Source organism: Zonotrichia leucophrys, chromosome 4, assembly GCF_028769735.1.
Source record: "Zonotrichia leucophrys gambelii isolate GWCS_2022_RI chromosome 4, RI_Zleu_2.0, whole genome shotgun sequence".
Lineage (NCBI taxonomy): Eukaryota > Metazoa > Chordata > Aves > Passeriformes > Passerellidae > Zonotrichia > Zonotrichia leucophrys.
The window spans coordinates 20414794-20434732 of record NC_088173.1 but is presented as its reverse complement, the minus strand read 5'-3'; the positions used below and the strand labels follow the sequence as shown (position 1 = coordinate 20434732).

General features: G+C 38.3%; 1 protein-coding gene across 1 annotated transcript in view; it reads left to right on the top strand.

The window, feature by feature from the left end:
- CPE (carboxypeptidase E) overlaps window positions 1–19939 on the top strand; it is a 56110-nt gene that overhangs the window by 17949 nt on the left and 18222 nt on the right.

The window sequence follows — 19939 nt, the reverse complement described above, 5'->3', positions numbered from 1 at the left end:
AAGGTCTGCTTCGCTTAAACTGTGTTCAAGTCAAGAGCTTGCTTTGTCTGCAATTCAGTAATTTCAAAGGGGAAAAACATAAATAACTTTAAAAAGGAAGTGGTCTTAAAGAATGGGAACAAAAATACCAAAGGTAACTTTCTAAAACTTTCTCATGTATTGAAGGGGTTAGAGCAGATAGGTTAGAGGGATATGGTGCATCTTGAATAACTGTTTCATTTAGTTCTCTGCAAATGGAGAAAAGACATGAAAGAATCTAGCTAATGTTAAAGTCTGTGAAAGTTCTTTAGATAAAAAGCAACAGAATTCTCCCAAGAGTGCTGATGTGTTGCTATGTGAACAATTATAGTGTGGTAGCAGAAAATGTTTACTGAGTGCCCACTATTCTAGGAAGGATTTTCTGTAGGCTATATCAAAAGAGAAAGAAGTGTTTTGATGCCAGTTAAAAAGATCTGTCTGTTTTGAGATCTTTTCAGTTGTATTTACTCTGAAGAATCATGGCAAGCCTATTTACCAAGACTCAAACGGACTCTGAAATTGCACGAGAGTTAACAAGATGTTCAAGGAAAGTTTCGTTCTTTTAAGTTACTGTTATGTGGGTAACTGTATCTGTGGAGGACAAAGTTATTCAGAAGAGAGAGACACAAACCATCCCTTCATAGAGTATCCACTAAATAACTAAAACTGCAGTCGTACCAGAAAGTAGAAATGAAAATATGTTACCAGAGGTCCTGCCTCTCTGTTAAAAGAGCCTGAGGGTGTTGTAGCTGGAATTTTTTGGTGTTTATTTGTAGTGCTAGCCTGTGCTTAAACCTGCATTTTCATCACTGCTGTCACCCACTTAAATAGTTGTACCCACTTGTCCATGCTGCTTTCACACTTCCATCAACAAGATTTTCTTGTGTGGTGGGGCTCTTCAAATCAAAAGTTAAAGGAAGGTCCAGGATAAACAACCCACTCATTAAAGGAAACATCACAGAATTTTTAATGAAGATAGATACGAATTATATTTCCTAATAATCTGGAGCTTGGCACCCTCAGGAAGAAATGATTTTCAGCAGTGTGAGACATTAATTCCCACCGGGATTGGAGGTATTGTAATATCAGGTATTCTGTGAAAAGAGGTAAGGAAAGAAATTTATGTTAAAATGATTATGACATTATTATTATTAGGTTTTCCTTGATATTTTTGTGTGAAATAGTGTCTCTAGCTGATATCACAAAGATGAAGTTGATTGTTCTCATTCTTTTTGATACCACTGTGTTAATAAATTTCATAAAATGGATTCTTTTTCTTCACATTTCCATAGCAAAATAAATATAATTTTTTAAAAGTAGTCAAATTGAATAAAGCTATTACGATTTCTTTCAAAAAATTCTCTCTTTGAGGAACACTTTGGAAATTAGTTATAAAACTTAATTATGATTTTAAAATTCTTTCTCTGTTCTTTATTTCTTTACATTGTTTTTATGTTGTTTTTTTTTGTTTTGTTTTTTTTAATCACAACTCTGGAGGGAAATTCCTGACCTTTTTGATTTTTCCCATGGAAATGCTGGACTGTGTTTGACATGTCAACTCATAAAGTTGACATAACGTCATAATTATGGTTTCAGACCTGTGTCTGTTTCCTCAGGAACCATGAATCATAAGTAATGTTTGTAGAAAGACTCTGGAATTACATTTCACTGATAAGTGGAATGCAAACAATGAATTAAGAAGCGTCCTTTGTTAATTATCAAGTGTTAACCATTTTTAGAATGATCAGAAGAGAAAGAACTGGGCAAAACTCTTCATAATTCTAGTAAGAGTAAAATCACAGTATATATAATTTTTGTATTAATTGGACTTTTGAGAATAATCTGTAGTTAAAATGTAATTTTGGTCCGTATCATGGACCAAAACAACACTGTTAAGGATACTTCTTACTTAAATTAAAGTTTATTTCATTTACAAGAAAGATGAATGTTTTCTTCCCTAATAGCAAAGTCAGCACAGCAGTGGAAGCAACGAGCTGGCTTTTCTATGAGCAGTTACACAGTGCACTTCTTTTCACTGATCTAAGTGAGGGTAGAAATTGGTCGCAAGATGTTTTCCAGAGGTAAGAATACTGTGATGATGGATATAATGGAAAAAATTAAGAGAGGAAGGCTGAAAAATATCTCAGAGAGAGCACCGAGTTTTGAAGTACTGAGCCTGTAGAGGCAGCAGCTAAAATAATGTCACCTTTTGACACAAAAACTGGGACAGTGCATGTCCCAGCACTGTTCCAATGCATGTGGTGTTCCATCAGTTCCAGTCACTTGAATAAACAACCCCACTGTTATGGTGGGGGCTCTAGGAGGCCAAGCACTGGCTTTACTTGAGTGCTTGTCAAGGCCATCAAGAATATAAAAGCAAATACATTAATCTGGCAGTAGCCCAGGACACATAGCTGCTGCTGCTGCTGCTTTGGGTGTCCAACAGGTCTCCAGTGAATTGATGCTGTTACTGTGCCAAATGGAATATTTTTCAGGACAGATGGACAGAAAGCAAAGGGTAAGGATTAAGCAGTGGTGAGGTCACATATGGAAACACTATTCAGTGTGGAATACTTGATCAGAGATGTTATAAATGAACAAATCGATAGCCAAATTTATGAAAAATTTAACAACAATTTATTGGGTCAATTACAAAAAATAGAATTTTGAGCAACCACCACAGCCAAGACAGCGTCTGTCCCGGGAACAGGTGCTGGGTGAAACCAGAGGTTTGTCCAACAGAGTGATGGTTTCCCCTCAAAGGTTCACCCTGAGTGTGTCCAGTGTCCAGCTTATAGACAGTTTTTTCTGCCTGAGGCAGAAGTGACTGCATAGTTCTTTTGTGTCCCTTTGCATGTAAAGCTGGATCCATACATGTGTAGAAACAGACAAAGAACTGTCCATAGCCTAGAGGAATGTCTGATTGCTCAGGAAGAGGAGTCTTTTCAAATGTAGTAGATGATACCATCTTCTGAATGTCCAAGACTTGATTAGTCCAGGTGCAGGATCTCATGAGCTGCATGGTGATGTCCCGGTGATCATCACTCAGGCAATTCCTGATACTATCTTCAGGGGCTGGTGCCAGGAGAAACCCTCTCTGATGGCTCCAGCCTGTCTTCTTCATATGGTAACAGGTCTTGGTATTGTCCCAGAGCTGGTCCGGGAATTGATTAACTCTATTCCCGTCAGACATCCTGGCTCAGGCTGCTCCATTGCTCCATTCACATGGAGAAAAGGTCTGGTTTTATCTCAACTCTGCCCGAAATTAGTTACAATTTGAATAGAACTCTGCTCCTGGCTGGGGAGGTTAAAACATAACTTCTACAATATTTTATACCTACACATCACTACTTATACAGCATGAATTAACTCTATTGCATATCGCAAGAGAGAAAGTAATTAATTGTTTAAACTTAGTAGTGAGGAGATGGTTTAAAAGAAAAAGGCGAGTGAAGACATGAAGTAAGAAAACTATTAAAAAAACCCCAAAACCCACAGGAAAAAATCTAGTAGGACTGAAGCAAGAAAGTTAAATTAAGAAAAAAGTATGAGCAGATACCCAGAAGTGTTCATTCTCTGCTTGTTCTTAGTCCAATGCTAGATGGTGTGGTCAGTGGCATGAGAAGTCAATGAAGATGTCCCACCTCCTCCCCTTGTTGTCCTTCTTGTTGCCAGTGTGGCAGCTCTTTGCAATATTCAATGGTGTGAAAACAGCTGGATGCTGTGGCTGATTGTTCTGGGCTCTTGGTCTCCCAGGAGGAATGATGATGAAAAGCTGCTTGTTACCTTTGGCAAGGCCATGGAAAGGTGGTGTCCCAGTGCTGCCTGTCTTTGTGTGGGTGTGAGCCCAACGCCTGGGTGAGCTGCTCCGTGCTCCATCTCCAGGAGCACACAGCACTGAGGCACTGCCTGGCTGGGGGCTGTGGGCTGGTGGCTCCACATCTGGCACCTCTGCTTCTCAGGCTGCAGGGAATAGCACTGTTTGAGCTCAGGCTGCCAGTTTGCACCTTTTTCCTGTTGCCCTCTTTCTTTCCGGTCCCTTGTAATGAAAATTTCTTCTCCCTCACCCTTTACTTTAGAGGACCTTCAATTTCTTCAAAGTATTTCTCTGCTGTTCTCAAAAACATTACCTTGAATCATGGACTAGCCTTCTGGGCAAGTGACTGAATTTCCAAGTGCTGTTTTCCAGTCACTGCAATGCTGTGAAGCTGCTGCCTTTGTTCACTTACAAGCCTTGCAGCAGAACTGAGCTTGTTCCTTTCAGAGCCTGACATGGTATGTTATTTCATATTTCATCTTATTGTCTGCTTAGAGTAGCTTACACTGGTCTTGTATTCTTCTCTATAATTGCCTTTATTGTTTGACCTCTTATGGCAGCTTAGCTCTTAACTCACCCTAAAATCCACAATGGACTTTGGAAATATTTTGATTTGGTGGAAAAATTCAAGAGTAATTATCCTCTGTATTGAATTTTAACCTCAGGAAATCCTGACCTCCTGTTCCCCAGAATGAAAGATGTGTAAGTGCTACAGGAGCACAGCATCATTTGTATTTCCACAGTGATTTGCAGAGGAAATCTTAGCACATACTAAGTATTTTCTCCATTTTTTAAAAGAAACCCTTCTCTTTAAGTAGTTTTAATAAGCCTCTCTGTCTCCCCTTTTTAACATTCTGTAAATGGTAAGGTAAATTAAAAATGCACAAGTGTTTTGAAATGAAGATAAGTTCTAGGAAAAAAGACACTTTGTCTTAATGCTATATTTTGTGTATAGGATATAGGTTTATGAAGATAATTACAATTCTATAACCTTAAAATTTTTAAAGGAGATAAAGTGTAGTTTTTTATCCCCTCTTCAAGCCCGTATGAAGAGAAATGAAGCTTTTGTGCACTGTGATGTAAAGCAGGATTTATAGCTTTGCTATGTAGACATTGATTGGATGCTTTTGGCTTGCTTCATCGCTTTTTTGGATAATTTTTGAAGTGTGCAGATCTAGTGGAGAGATTTGAACTTAGAAAGATGTGGAGTTTAACTTGGTCTGCTACCCAGGATTCTGCTTCCAGAACAATTCTTTAAAATTGCCTACATCAGAGTTTCTGTGAGAAAAAAAGTAACACTAGGAATTTGTGCCAGCAAAATGTGTCAGGTTCAGTACCCAGTATCTCCAGGCAGAGAGTATCGATGCCAAAGTAAAATCTCAATTTCCTATATTTGGCAGAAAAAATACATCTAACAGAAAATGTGCTCTGGGGGGGGATCTGTCACGTCTTTTCAGACCTCTGAAATGCACAGTGTCACCGAAAGCAGTGCATCTTCAGAATGCATTATTCATGGAATGCACATGTGTTTTACCTGGTGCTCATTAGAGCAGGTAGTGGGGCTGCTTCTGGGGTTTGCTGCCACCCAAACTTGGCTGTGCCCATCTCTTTACATCTGTTATTCCTTTAGAACTAATCACAGTCAAATCTAGGAGAGAGAGAGCAGTCCCATTCCACAGAACTGAATGAGGAAACCCACCAAACTAAACTAAATAAATCCAACACAGAATAATTTTAAAGATCAAAACTCTTTTTCTGTATGAAACAATATATATAGCTAGGATCATGTGTAATGGAAAATAAGAAACAATAAAAACCAGAAAATGTTACTTATCCAAATCTTAACACTTGTTTCTTTGAGATGTCCTTATGCTTTTGAAGTGTGGAGATTTTGCACTTTCAAACATCTGGGTTTTAACCTTTTATTAAAATGTGGGTACTGAAGTTAGAATAAATGGACAAATAAATAAATCATGTTATGAATGGGTATGGTGATCTTTATGCCAGCTCTTCAAACTTACTTCAGGCTACTTTTCTGCTCACCAGTGACTTGTTTAAGTGCAGTATTGTAGTCTGATCACTTCAGAATTAAAGCTTCTTCAACTGGTAGGCAATTTGGCACAGGATTTGGAGCAACGTGGTTTGACATTGTTTTGTCAAATCTCAGAAGTGCTACATTATTTCTGTATTCTGTAGAGCTTTGGATTTTTATGAATGAATATTTCCAGCCCTTCACAAAAGCCAAAAGTGCTTTTTGAGTTTGCATGCTCACAGAGGAACCATAACACTCTGAGCTCTGTATCAATAAAGGTGAGAATCTGAACTGTCACAATACGTTTGAATATCTTTACTCCCTTACTGATGAATTTAACAGCCAGATTCATTTTAAAAATAAAATTATTGTGTCATGGACCATTGCCTTTGACAGGTGCTTGGATGGTGGCTCTCCAGGATGCTTGCAGTCTCTTACATCATTCACTTGTGGGGAAAAAAAAATAAAAATTGTCTAGTTCTGCTTCAGAGCAAAATTTTCTGGCAGAAGGAGGAGACAAAATTTCCATGCAGACATTGTCAGCTTCTTTGTCTTTCTCAATTAACTGGTTAAAAATATAGCTGTCTTTCACTCTTGTAAATTGATTTAGAACATTCATGGGATTTAAATGGGCCTACACAGGAAGGGCACAATAAAAATGCTGCTTTAGTTTTGTGTAATTTACCTGAAAAATGTTACGTTCACCAGTTGTGACATCATTTTCACATTTTGTGTTCTTCTTTGTAGATGTATTTGTGTGACTGTAATCCCAATTCAGCAAGCCTAAAATAAAGCCATAAGATAGGACATTTCCTTCCTTCATGTAAATAGAAACATGTAGCTATAAAGCCAAATGATAAGCAAATAGCAGCTGAACATCACGTGTCATCCTGCTTTCCCTTGTATGCATCGATGTGATACCAAAATTGCATCTGTTAGGATATTTCTGTAGCGAAAATCCATGAAGAAAAAGCTCTGCTGTACTGCTGCCTAGACTTTCAAAAATATCATAAGGCTCTTATTTTGTTTTTTTTTTTAGTGGAACCATATTAACAATATACTCAAGAAAAATTTCAGTGTAATGAGAAGCGAGTGCTGTGTATTTTTTTCTCTGCCATTATTCACTTGCTTTTATACTAACTGTTCAGTGAAGTGATTTCATTTTGCTCACTCTTGCTTTTCTTACACCATCCTGTCTACTACTTCATTTTGAGCTGTTCCTATAAAAAAAAATTGCACTCATATTCAATTGTCTGTTTGAGCTAATATTGCTTCTTCTGCCTGTTTTGGGAGTTTCTCTGAGTCCAAAGGCTTGGAGTATAATTTAGGATTGGTACTTGATTTTGTTGCTCTTGAAACATTAACAAAATATTAGTATATGTTAAAACCTCAGTGTAAGGTAATACAATTAGTAGATGTTAAAACCTCAGTGTTAAAATATTAATTTGTACTTCTCATCTGTTAATGATCACTTCTATTGTCCACTGAGCAAATTTTCAAACCACCTTTCTTGCACTCACTCTTGTGACAGGTAGCAAACAAATTCCCCACGCAGGGTCAGAGGCCATGCTTGATATTTGTCCTCAGATCTCTCCTTAGTGCTTACTTTTGTCACTGCAGTTCTTAAAGGTAAGGGAGGAAAAAGGGTTAATGAGGTCTGTGGTAAGATCACGGCCTGCCCTGTGCTGGCCATTTGCTTCTATTCTCTTTTATTTTTCTTTTTTTTTGCCTCCACAGGAGATGCTCCCAGAGCAGGAACATTCATTGTTCAGTGGTGGCACAGTGGTGCCTGTCCCTTCCTGGGAGTGATACAGGCTTTGTGACAATGGCATTAATGCTTGTTTGGCAGGTCTTGCTCTGCTGCAGTGGTAGCTTGGAGTAAGCCATGGTTAAAATCCCAGGATGGCTTTCTGCACTGTGACCACCCCTTATAATTATGCTTGTGTGCATGTTGGCAAGGAGGGACTATCAGCTCTTACTGATGTGTTGGGTGTTTTGGTGTGTGTTTTTGGGAAGCGTTTGGTTTTTTTTAAATGTCTATTGTTTAGTGATCAGCATAGTAAAGTGATTTTTTTTGTATTTCTTTATCAGACTCAAGCAACTTTCCATTAACAAGCAATCTTAAATAGGAACCTTTCTTTTTCTGGGGAAAAACATAATTTTTGCCTATTTGAAAAAGCTGTAAGCTAAAGCATGAGATTCCCATAGAAGATGTGTGCAATGCATAGGTCAGAAACCCTGATAAAGTCTGGCTTCCTATGTTGCAGTGTTATCTTTTAGCTTGGTAGTTTGTAAGTTGTGAAGCTGTGAAAGAACAACATTTCCTAGTCAGGAAACTCACAGTTCCTGAAATTATCTCTTGGACTCTTTTTTTTTTTTTTCCTTAGGTTTGCCCTCATATCCTGCTTCCTTTGACATGTTGAGTTGATTATTTAGATCTAATGGGGCCTTCTGAGTAGTGTAAGATGTGAAAACAGCATTGTTCCCATTGTGAAATCTTTTATGAGCAGACCTTGGTTTTGAGTTTGTCATTTTCATGGGGTTGCAGTACTGACCTTCCAGGTCCAATGGGGGACAAAAAGCTTATCCTGGGATCCTGGGATGTGTTTGGTCCCAGCATAGCCTGCTATGTGCTGCTTTGGTTTCCCTCTGTGAAAAAAGGGTAATTCTCTAACAGGGGAGAGTTTGAAGTAGTTGTCTTAGCATAGCAATAGTGGAACATGGATTTTACCTTCTGTCTTCCTTTTTAAGCAAAATCAGGCAGTTAGACATTGACACCCCACCACACGTGTCTGCCCTTCTGTGCACTTTTTCTAGTAGCTTTTCAAATAGTGTCAAGATTCTAAATCTCATCTTCAACATGGTGTTGTCAAGCTTTGTATAATCTTTTGGTTTCATACCTGGTTTGAAGAGAAGGTTTCAGTGAAAACAAGCCACCTGGAGAATTCTAGTGTAAAAAATTAATTTTTCTAGGTACATACCTGGAAGGAAAACATCTTTGAAAATAAAGGAGTTGTTGAATTGGGCCTATATTTTTCTACCCTTGGAGGACTTATAAATAGGTGAAAAGCTTTTGCTTAAAAAAATTGTTAAATGTGGATAGAAAAATTGCATCTGGAGAGGGACTTTTTTTCAAGAAATAAAAACTTGATTGAGAGTTTACAGGAGTCAGTGGAAAATCTTTTCTCAAAGTTGCTTTTGCTTGAGTCTAATACCTTGTTCTGTCAAACTCCTGAGTATATGCTTGACTTGACGTTCCAGATGAACTCATCCAGTGCTAACATGCTGAAGGTACGTGTATGCTTAATGGTTCAAGTCCTACATAAAGGGAAAAAAGACAAAACTGAGCTCCCAGTGCAATTTCAGTGGTAATTTTGGCTACAGGTAAAAGGGAAAATGTCCTTGTTGTACACATAGAAGAAGAATGGTTCTATGGTTACAATCAGGTCAAATATCACTTTGTTGTTTGGGGAGAAAAGCATAGTTCCTTCATGTAGGGTTAGTAGTTGTCTTGTAAGTTATGGGTTGGCTGCTCTTTGCCAAATTTGTTGCCTTTTATTAGGTTCAGTTTTTAGTGTTCAGTGTGGTAACCTTCAGTCCCTTTGCCTTCCTGTGTTCCTAAAATCTGAACACATTTTTTTAAGATTACTTACATTTTGTAACTATTTCTTTTTTCTTTATGGTTTAGCAGACTGCTGGAAAAAAATATCCCGAAGCATGCTTTTGGCAGTCATCACAGTGTGATCATTAAAGTTAAGACCAGGTTGAAAGAAAAAGTGACATACATATTAAAAAAAAGTAGAAAATGTGTCAAATACTGGAAAGCTAATATTTTATGAAACAATCCAAACAACTTTGTCTTTTAGCACAAAAATATAATCATTGCATTAAAAATATTTTCTTTCAGATCTTTTAGTTAAATAAGAATGATCTACTGAATCATAAGGTGTAACAGGGTTAATAAAAACATGGAATACTAGGTCACTTCCCAAAAGGTTTTTTCTCTGTCTTGTAATCATGTGGTTTTGATTTTGTTTGTGAGCTGTGCCAAATCTGTCTTTTCATATGATTTTGAGTACCTGCAAATGCAATTTCTTTAGTTAAAATTAGAAATGTGCTTTAGATCAAAGACGATGTTAGCAAAAAGAAACACAAAAATAATTTTCATGACCTGGGAATGACCTCCTTGTTGCTGGAGTCTCTCAGTGAGGGATGTTCCTGCTTTTTTGTGAGATGCATGTGTCCACAGACAAACACAAAGGTAGAGAAGTGCTTGTATAGCTAGAAAAGATTTTGCAGCCACACTACTCAGTACTGTTCCTCTGTTTGTTGTATCACTGTTCTTGAATTAAGAGCTTGAGAGATGTGTTTTGGATCAGGCATCACATCACCTTCCTATTTGATTGGCATTATTATTTCCTAGGTTCCCTTTTTTCTTCATTTAGAGAAGTCTTCCTTCTCAAAGTGCCCCAAATGCCTCAAGTGGGAATATTGCTCTAGGGCTTCTCAGGAGATGCTTTTTGGCTGTGTTATGCTCTCTTCCGTAGACTGGCTAACCATATTTCAAATATTATTCATGGCTAACTTGATGCCATGAATAATGGCAGTATGTGTGAGAAAAGCAGTTTCACAAATCTCAGAATATTCTGAATAAATGTACAAAATGTATGAATCCAGCTTTTAAACACGCCAGATTTAATTATGCCTCTTTACTGTACTTTGCCAGCTTTCTACACCTGCATAAAATGGAAATAAAATGCAATAAATCTGAAAGGTAGGTCGTTGTTTTCCTCTTGGTTTCAGTGCTTTAATATTGTTCTGAATTTCAGAAGCGTGGCAAAATCTCAGCTCCCAGTATTTTATTGCACTTACTAAAAAATGTAAGTGACAACACAGGAATTGTGGTGAAAATGCTCAGACTGACGTCAGATACCACTGACAGAAGTAACAAAAGCCCTTGGACTTTTACTAGTGAACAAAATTGTCCTTGGATAAGATGTGCTTTTTCACTAACATGATGTTTCCTCTGCATTGTCAAAAAGGAGTTTGTCTGATCTACTGCTAGTAACATGAAAGAGAAAGGAAGTTTCAAGTGAGATGAAAGGGACCACAAAAGATGGATTTTCTGTAGCTGCTTTGTATTGCTCAGAGGAAACAGTAATTGGACAGTGCTAGGAATTACTCCTTGGTCACTGACCTGCTGGTCATTGCCCTTTAATGCCCTTGGCATATTGGGCATAATGGTAGAACATGGCTATTCTTTGCCCTTTTGAGAGGAACGTGCCTTGTTACTTGGAAGTAGCCTTTCTATGTGTAATTAGAATAAACCCTAGCTAGGTTCATTGTGTACCAAATCTCTCAGAGCTCCATTGCCATACATAGAGTTCATTATGAAGTAGGTGGGTGCTCAGCTGCTGAGTGACTTTCTGCACTTACAGAGTGCTCTTCAAGGTCAGGATTGCAATTTCTGTTGTTCTTGACTGAGACCATGCGCACAGTGCATATTGTAAATGTAAATGCAGAAATATCTTACTGCTCTTTGGAGGGAAAACCCAGTGGAAGCCCTGACGAAAACTGAGAAAATAGAAAGCATTACGTTTGTTCCCTATATGAGGAAAAACACCTGCTTTTAGGACACTGCAGTGTGTGCTCTGAGCAGACCTAAAAGCCATTACAGATTTTTTTTGTTAACCATTTCTATCTTATGAAGACTCTTCTGTGTCTCAGTTATACAGCTGTACTGTGCTTTGCAGTGTCAGGGTCAATGTCCATATGTGATTTTTTTTGTCTGGAGCTCCCTTATTTAAAGGCAAAACATCTCCTGAAAGCCTTCTGGATCCACTCACATCTGCTGTGGGGACATAGGATTTGTCTGGTTCAGTTATCTCCATCATTACTATTGAGTCATGAATCTGTTGTGTGATTCACTTCTTCCTCTTACGCAGGAAGGTTGATTTTATTAGCCTCTGCACCAGTTTAGCTTCCTCTCCTTAAACTATTATACTGTCCTGCTAGGAGTAATAATAGCTTGTTTGCTTTGCTTTCATTGTGTAAGATGATGTGAGGGGCGTTTTTTAAAGAGTATGCATATTTCAAACATATGTGAGTGTGAACAGACAGACCTTCTCCAAGCATACAGGTCTGCATTTCTACTGACTGACTATAAATAAATTATTAAAGTACTATACCAACTTTTCTTTAAAATTTTCACATAACATTGAAAATTCCTGGAGCCAATATTGCAATGTTTGGATATGTAGTGTTGCTCTACCAGTGTTGATCACTCTCTACCCATTTAACCTTCATTTTCTTCTGCTTTATACTAACATGATTTAACCACTCCTGTCTGAAGCACAAGTACAATTGTGATTTACTGCTGGTTATCATATAGGCTTCTTACCTTAAATGCAGAAACCTGAGAGAGCATTAGCTGCTAAAATCAGGCACTTTCCTATCAGGGTTTCACAGAGTTTGCCAGGTTTTTAAGGCTACAATGCAGATGTATTTTTTCTGTAATCCACTCCCCCCCTCTCCCTTTCCAGCATTTGAAATGACAGAATTCTGTTAGAAATTATTTATATCAAAAGTATGACAGTAAAATAATTTTTAAGACTAAAAGAAGCTACCTGAGTATCTATTGGTTTCTGAGAATATTGATATAAATCAGGTTGGCTGTGTTCTGGTGTAAATGATGTCCCTATTAGTCAAAGACTTCTCACAAGTCAATTTTTCATTTTTTTTCCCCACAAAGGAGCAAATTAACAGCATAATTAACTTGTGCGCTTTGCCTCTGTCCTTCTGTCATTTTTATAAAAGGTCACTTTATAACACTTTCTGTAACTTCCATGGCCAATAATCAAAGAAGATAAGATCAGTAAATATTCAGGCTCATCTGAACAAGGGAAGCTGAATAAATATGCTAGTGCAAAAGGAACTGTTATTTTGTAATGTGGTGTCTACACAAGAAACTTGTTGGAGGGGTACATTTTTGGGGAAATTTTATCCCTTTCCCTCTGTTAGCAATGACCAATGCACTTCAGCATCATCAGCCTGAATCACAGCTCTGCAGCCCACAGGTTTTTTCACACAGTGTCAGATTGTGACAAAATAGCAGTGAAATAAAAGAATGTTCCAGTTACCAATCAAGAAGGAACGTCCAGTACCAGGAGCCTTGGTGGAGTAACAAGTGCCACTGTGATGCCTCAGGAAGGCTCCTGGAAATCCAGGAAACAAGGCTGGAGGCTTGCCACTAGTTATTTCTTACTCCTCTCAAGCCGAGAAAATATATTTCCCAAGGACTCAGAACATCCTTGTGACAGAAACTGTGGTACTTTTCAGTCAGAAATAGCTCTCCTCTATGGAGAGAGCAATGCAGGGAGTTTTGCTGGGTGAGGATGGGCTCTGTGCTTCCCTCTCACATGCTGGTGCAGCGTAGGGCCCAGGGCAGTGCAGCCCTGAATGCTGCCCAAGCTTGCTTTCCTCCTGGAAAATGGCCTTGCAGTGAGTTCTGGGGAATGATGCTGCAGAGGAGGAGCCCTGGCCTGACTTTACTCCCTCAGCTCTTTTCAGATTTGCTATATGCTCTGGGCACTGCTGGGAAAATCACAATATTCATCATTTCCAGCTTGGAAGTTGCTGCTGCACAAGCTCCTGGCTGCACTTCTGTGTTTTTGGCCACCTCTGTGGCAGGGGAATCACAGGATGGTTTGGGTTTCAAGGAGCCTTAAAGATCATCTAGTTCCAGCTCCCCTGATGTGGGCATGGATCCTTACACTGGAAAGGTTGCTCACAGCTCCATCCAACCTGGCCTTGAGCACTTGCAGGGATTGGGCATCCACAACTTCCATGGGCAACCTGTGCCAGTGCCTCACTACCCTCACAGAAAATAATTTCTTCTAATCCAAACCTACATAGCAATGTTTAATTTGGCCTATATCATTTACTGAAGAAGAATTATTTACATGTTTTCATTGACTTTTCCCTTGTTTGTTTCCAGTAATAAGGGAGACCTTACTTTCATTTTTTCAATTTTATTTGTCCAGCATTCTTGCCTAGTTCTTTGACTTTAGAGCCTGGAATCTACATATAAAGGCTGTGAGTTTTTTCTGATTTTTATTTCTTCTCTTCATGAAATGAGGATGAGGAAAAGCAGAGCCCAAATGTGTCTCCTGCTGGCAGCAGGCGTTTGAACTAGTTTAGCTTTGAAATTCCCCACATAGTTGTTACATGCAAAAGGAATGAGATAGTTGAGCTTGGTCCTTTTGAAGTGCTGTGATAACTTGCAAGCACCTTTGTAGCTGAAGTGAAAAAGCTGATTTTAGTGAAAAATGCTGAAGAGTGAGAGCTTGTTAAAGTGAACTTGATGAGGAACCGTCATGAATACATGTCTAAATTATGTGTCAACTTGCTCATAACTGGGTTTATTTCAATGATAAAATGATAGACTGAAAATAAAAAAAAATTGCTCTGTCTGCCAACTAAAACTTGCAGGATATAGTGAGTGTTTTTGAAATGAAAATTCACTTGTTATAAATGGAAAATCCTCCTCTCCTACTGAGCACAATGGAAGAGATGAATCTGTTACATCCCAGAGGCAGCACCACTGCGGACAGTTACTCATGGCATCTTTGTAGTGCCAGTGTCCTTTACAAAGAATGCCAGGGTCTGTGTTGGTCTGTGTTTTTTCCTGGCAGTGAGAGCAGAAACTGGTAGGCAAAACCCCCTGTTTTGTGCTCTGCCACAGACTGGTAAGGGTGGTTCACAGATTGGTAGGGGTGAAAACCAATTTCATGTTTGGTTTTTTAGGAGCTTCGTCTTCAGTGCTGAGCTAACAATACTTGCTGCTGTAACACCAAGGAATTCTGTAAATGCAAACTCCTATTTAGTTTTCTTAGGGCAGAAGAAATGCAATCTGTTATAAAAAGAACTTGGTTAATCCAGATGTAGAAGGTTATTTATAGCTTCTAAAGTTCTGATGATTTTTAAAATCTGCTTTGAACTTGAGAGGCCTTTTTAACACATTTACACAAAATGAGGGGGTTTTGTATATCACATTTCAGTGCTTCTTACTAAGTTAAAAGTGTTTGATTAAATAAATAAACTTGTTTTCCTTTACAAGCAGTTTGTTATGATTTAAAGAATCATCGCCACCTGTATTGGATGGAACCACCAGTTTGTGAGCAGTAACACCAACCTAGTTGGCAAAAATTGTTGTATTCTGTGGTAATGCAGGTGGGCTTTTCCCACAAGGCTGGATGCAGTGCTGCATTGTGCAACACTTGAGTGCAAGTGCAGCATATTGTGGAAAGATCACAGGGATGTGCCAGCAAAGAGCTGTAGGTGGGGACTGCAGGAGCTGAGCAGATGCTTTGCCCACTTTTTGTGGGAGGCTGTGCCAAGTCCTGTAGCTGCCGGGGTGAGAGTGGGATGTTGGAAACCTGGGGAAAGCACTGAGTCATCCAGAACTTTTGTGGTGGAAATAGCTGTCTTGGGCATGAGGTAATCTGTCTGGAGAATTTAATTTCCAATGCAAGGGCACGTAAGATCCTAGTTTGAAGCCCAGCTCACAAGCTTTGTACTCAGTAGAATGGAGATTGCGTCTTAATTTTTATGTCAAGGCCAGCAGAAACAGCTGCTGCTTGTGAGCTTTCACTCCAAGTTTAATCTGTTGTACAGAATTTATTGTTAACTTTGATTTTAAGCAGTAGTGTTCAAGTAATTATGAAAATTTCCAGAAAGAGCTTGAAACTGATTTTAAATCATAGCTGTTAAAAGTACATGTGGTTTTTTTAATACAAGAGGTTGCCAAGAGATCCTTCTTTTCATCTTGTTTTCTTCCAGTGTGTTTTCCAGCAGCTAGTGGCAAGAAAGGGAAATACTATTTTTTTCAAAAATCTTTGGTGTTGACTATTGACCTGTTTCTGCTTCCGTGTAAGCCACCCATGAAACTTCCAGTAGTTTCTTGTTCAGCAAGGTTAGGCCAATGCTCCATCTTAGTAAATGTTGTCCTAAATTTACGTAAGGCCGATCCAGTGATTTAGAAACTAATACTGCATTGTGGCTCTGTCTTTCAATGCCATTTTCTCCACAAACTGGGGAGATCAGCATTTACATTGAAATGCTGTTATGAGGCAGATTCAAGACATTTATTTTACAGGGTATTCGAAATATAAATTTTCTAATTTGTTCACTTTTCTATCTTGCATCTTCATTTATTTTACTCGCTTTTTTCATATTTGAAGGAGAAACTAATTTTATAATCTTTGGTTTTCCATGTAGTTGATCTCCAGATAATTTCTTTCTCTTTGAAATGCTAATAAAAATTTAGAGTGTAAAAAAGTCTTCAATAACATTTAATGAATGCATTTCTTGCCAATGAGGTTCTGAGATTTCTTCTGCCAGTTATCTACAAGAGAAGTTTGCTGGTTGCCATATTAAAAATGACAAGCAACTGTAAGTAATCAGAAACACTAAATTTGTTATTTCAGGAATGTTTTTGGCTTTTCTGTAATAAATACAGGACAGCAGAAGGACTCAAATTTTTAAGGATATTTGAGGCTGGTTTGCAAAATAGTTCGTAAGCACTTAAACTTCCTGGGACTTAATTGTTTTTCTCCCATATGGCTTTCAGTTCCACAAGTGAAATACTGTACATTTTCAGGCTAACTGCTTGACATTAGACTATGGCTGGCAGCATGACGTTGCCTTGACTCGTAGGGTATATAATTAGAAGGTGGTAAACTTTTTGTCCCTATGTTTTAGAAAATTACTGTCTTTACTGTACAAATACAGCCCGACCTGAAAATGGCAGTGGTTAGTCACTGTTAATTGGATGACCTGTCTAGCATTAACGATGTACAAGCTGTTCCTAGGAAACTGTGGAAGACCTTTGCTGACAGTCACTGCAGAAGGGAATGGTGACATTCCCAATGTTTGCCAGGCACCAGAAAAGCACGACATTTTAAAATACTTTTACCCTCAATTGTTCATCAGGTTGTAATGAGTATACCACATATAGTCTAAGAAGGATGTAAAAGCCTTCTAAGAGCCATAATGGTGTGATGGCTAAGGCTTCACCAATGACTAAGATATTTACAAACTTGATTGCTGCATTTCATTTCTTATGTTAGAATTCACTCATTATCACAAATCTCTGTATCTGAAATTAGCTCTGAGCTGAAATGAGGTGTAAGCATTTATAAATGCCATACATCGTTTGCAAGACATACTTTTTCTGCTGGGAATGACAGGCTATCATTTGTCAAGATGTATTGCCAGAAAATTAATAAAATTCATTAAAGAAGAATTTTAAATATTCAGACAATGTAAATGTTCCTTTGTGTTTATTTTATCTTAGACCCTGGGAATCCATGAAAACAATCTCTTTTCTGTGGGGGTCAAAGAAATGAGAAAAGGCAGCTATTATTTCTTCAAGTTTCTTCTTTTTCTTCTTTAAAGCCACTTCCACTTCTGCAGTGGCCAAGTTTTTCTACTGGTTGAAGACACCATTTAAAATTTCTTTGTCAAATTGACACTTACAGAATCTTTTAATTTAAAAAAAAAATCTTTGAGGCAATTGCAGTTATGGAACCTTACAAAGGGTGATTAAGGTCTGCATTAAATGGCTCATGAAGGATTAATGGCAAGAGCAGCTCTTCCTCTGGCTAAGCAGCGTGCTGGCAACAGGTGACCCAGAGGCTGTTTTCTCCATGGGCTGGGCTGTTTTCCAGAGAAGGCTGAACCTTGTGGAAATGGTGTGGCAGGACATATTCTGTGACTGGACCAGGGAAACCATGAAGTGCTAAGGTTGAATGAGCTGATTGCTGGTACCATTTTGAGGTGTCTGTTAGCACATGCAGTGGAGGAGCAGCAGCAGCAGCTGGTTCTTTCTGGTGCAGCAGTGGATGTGGAATGCTGGCAGCATTGCACTGGTGAAACAAATGAGTTTTCCTAAGGTTTTTGGATACAGTATGACATTTAGTACTTATATTGAGCAGAAACACAGTGTTTATTTTGTTCCTGTGCCTAGAATTAAGAAAGTGCTTGGGCTGGGAGCTGAAGGAGGTGTGAACAGGTATGGACCAGGCATCCTTGTCTTCTGCAGCCAGAGGATGGATGGGAGGTGGGTTTCTTGGCTTCAGAGACAGGGATAAGAAAATGCCCAAGGGAGATAAAATATAAATACAGAATTTCCATTTTGAAGCAGGGTTTCAAATGTTATTCAGTTTTCTGTTATCTTTTCCTTTTCATTCTTTTTACATTTGCTTTTTGATACTTTAGCTCTTGATTTGCTAGCAGAACTAATGAATTGTGCTGACACCTCATTGCTAAGAGGATTCTTTGAATACTGGTTTCACATTTTGTGTTATGAGTTGTGTAATTTTTCTTTATCACCCCAGAAGCTGTCATTGCTTCCTTTCACTGAAAATCAGTCCCCTGTTTGTGGTGTTGGGAAGTACTGTTCTCCTGACCGAGCCCTCTGTGACATGATGATTGGTATGTTTGACCTAAGGAAAATGGGGCTGATCTCTTCAATCGCTTTTCATAGGAAACATTTTCTATATTTCCAGTGACTCAGTAGCTCTTCCTGGCTTATTTGGGATGGGTCATTACTACTGAAGATCCAAAGCTGTACTCTTGGCTCACTGTGGACCCTGTGTGACTGTGTCCATGAGCCCTTACAAACACTGTTAATGATTGCTTTGGGGTAAGGCCAAGTAATACCCTATGGGAAACATATGTTTCTCTTTACTCATTTGAACCAGGCCTGTAAAATTCAAGTGGGTGACAAAGTGGGAGATAAATGCACAGGTCTGGCAATCAGAAGAAAAAGTTTCTCCTTCAGGCTTCCTTAGGTATGTCCTAGGGAAAAGCCCAGGTGCAAAATGCAGCTGTGGTGGTATTTAGGGGAGTAACAATTTTGCCTGTTAGCTTGTGAAGCATTTTCCCCATAACTAACAAGCCAGTGTACATGTGTGTGAGTATTCTGAGTTCATGTGATGTGCAGTGCTGCATATTTCATTATACAGATCCATCTGTTTTATGGGATCAGGTTGATTGCGTGGTCTGATTACTGTTGTTGATTAAAGCTCTTGCATTCCCTGGTATTAGCAGATAGAAAGAAACAGTAAATAGGATCTCAATGCCAAAAGAGGAAATGGAGGGGTTTAGTCACAGTAATGGCGTTCTGTCTGTCAGATAAAGTGAAACTGTTTCACACAAATTAGGGAAACTTTTAAACCTGTCTAGCAAAACATTTCAGAGATGAATCCATATTTATAATACAAATTTAGCTGGAAGGAAAGCCATGGTATTAATAGCACTGTATGTGCTAGCATCTTATCACTGGATTAAGGTTAATGAACACAGACTGAAGGGTTGTAAGTAGATATGGCTGCATGCTTGATTAGCAATTACTTAGGTGTTGTTTGTGTAACATTTTTCCTGCCTTGAATTTGCCCCTTTAATAGTGCTAAAGGCTATCACAAAGTGTGGTGGAAGACTATCCATAGCCTACAATTAACTGAATGTTTGATTAAAGCAGTTACAACAGGACTACATTTCCAAATGAAAAGCATAAGGGAAAAGGAGCTTCAGTCTAGAAGATAGCATATTCCCCAGTTTAGTTCCTCTTGATCTTGTTTAGCTTTTTATATGTACACTAAAAACTCTCTGGAATGAGAGCCCAAAATGTAGTCTTTTAATAGGCAAATTCTTCACTGCTCCAAAAGACGTACATTGTGTGGTTTTCATGTCCATGGTCATAAGAATGATAATATTTAGCAATTGGGAATATTGGATGGTTTTTTTATACAGAGAATATCTATTTGTTACACATTCTATATGTTCTACAACATATGTGTAGAATATGTGTATTGCATGGTTATGTAATATGTACAAAATTTACATTAAATATACAATAAGCATTAAATATAGATTATATGTATGGAATATTTAAGCATTGTATTTAATTCTCTTTATTAGAATGTTAAATGGAAATTGTTGATTTTATGAGTTAGGTTTTGCACTTGGCCCACAAAGTCTGAGTGAATATCCAAAACACCTGCTAAGAT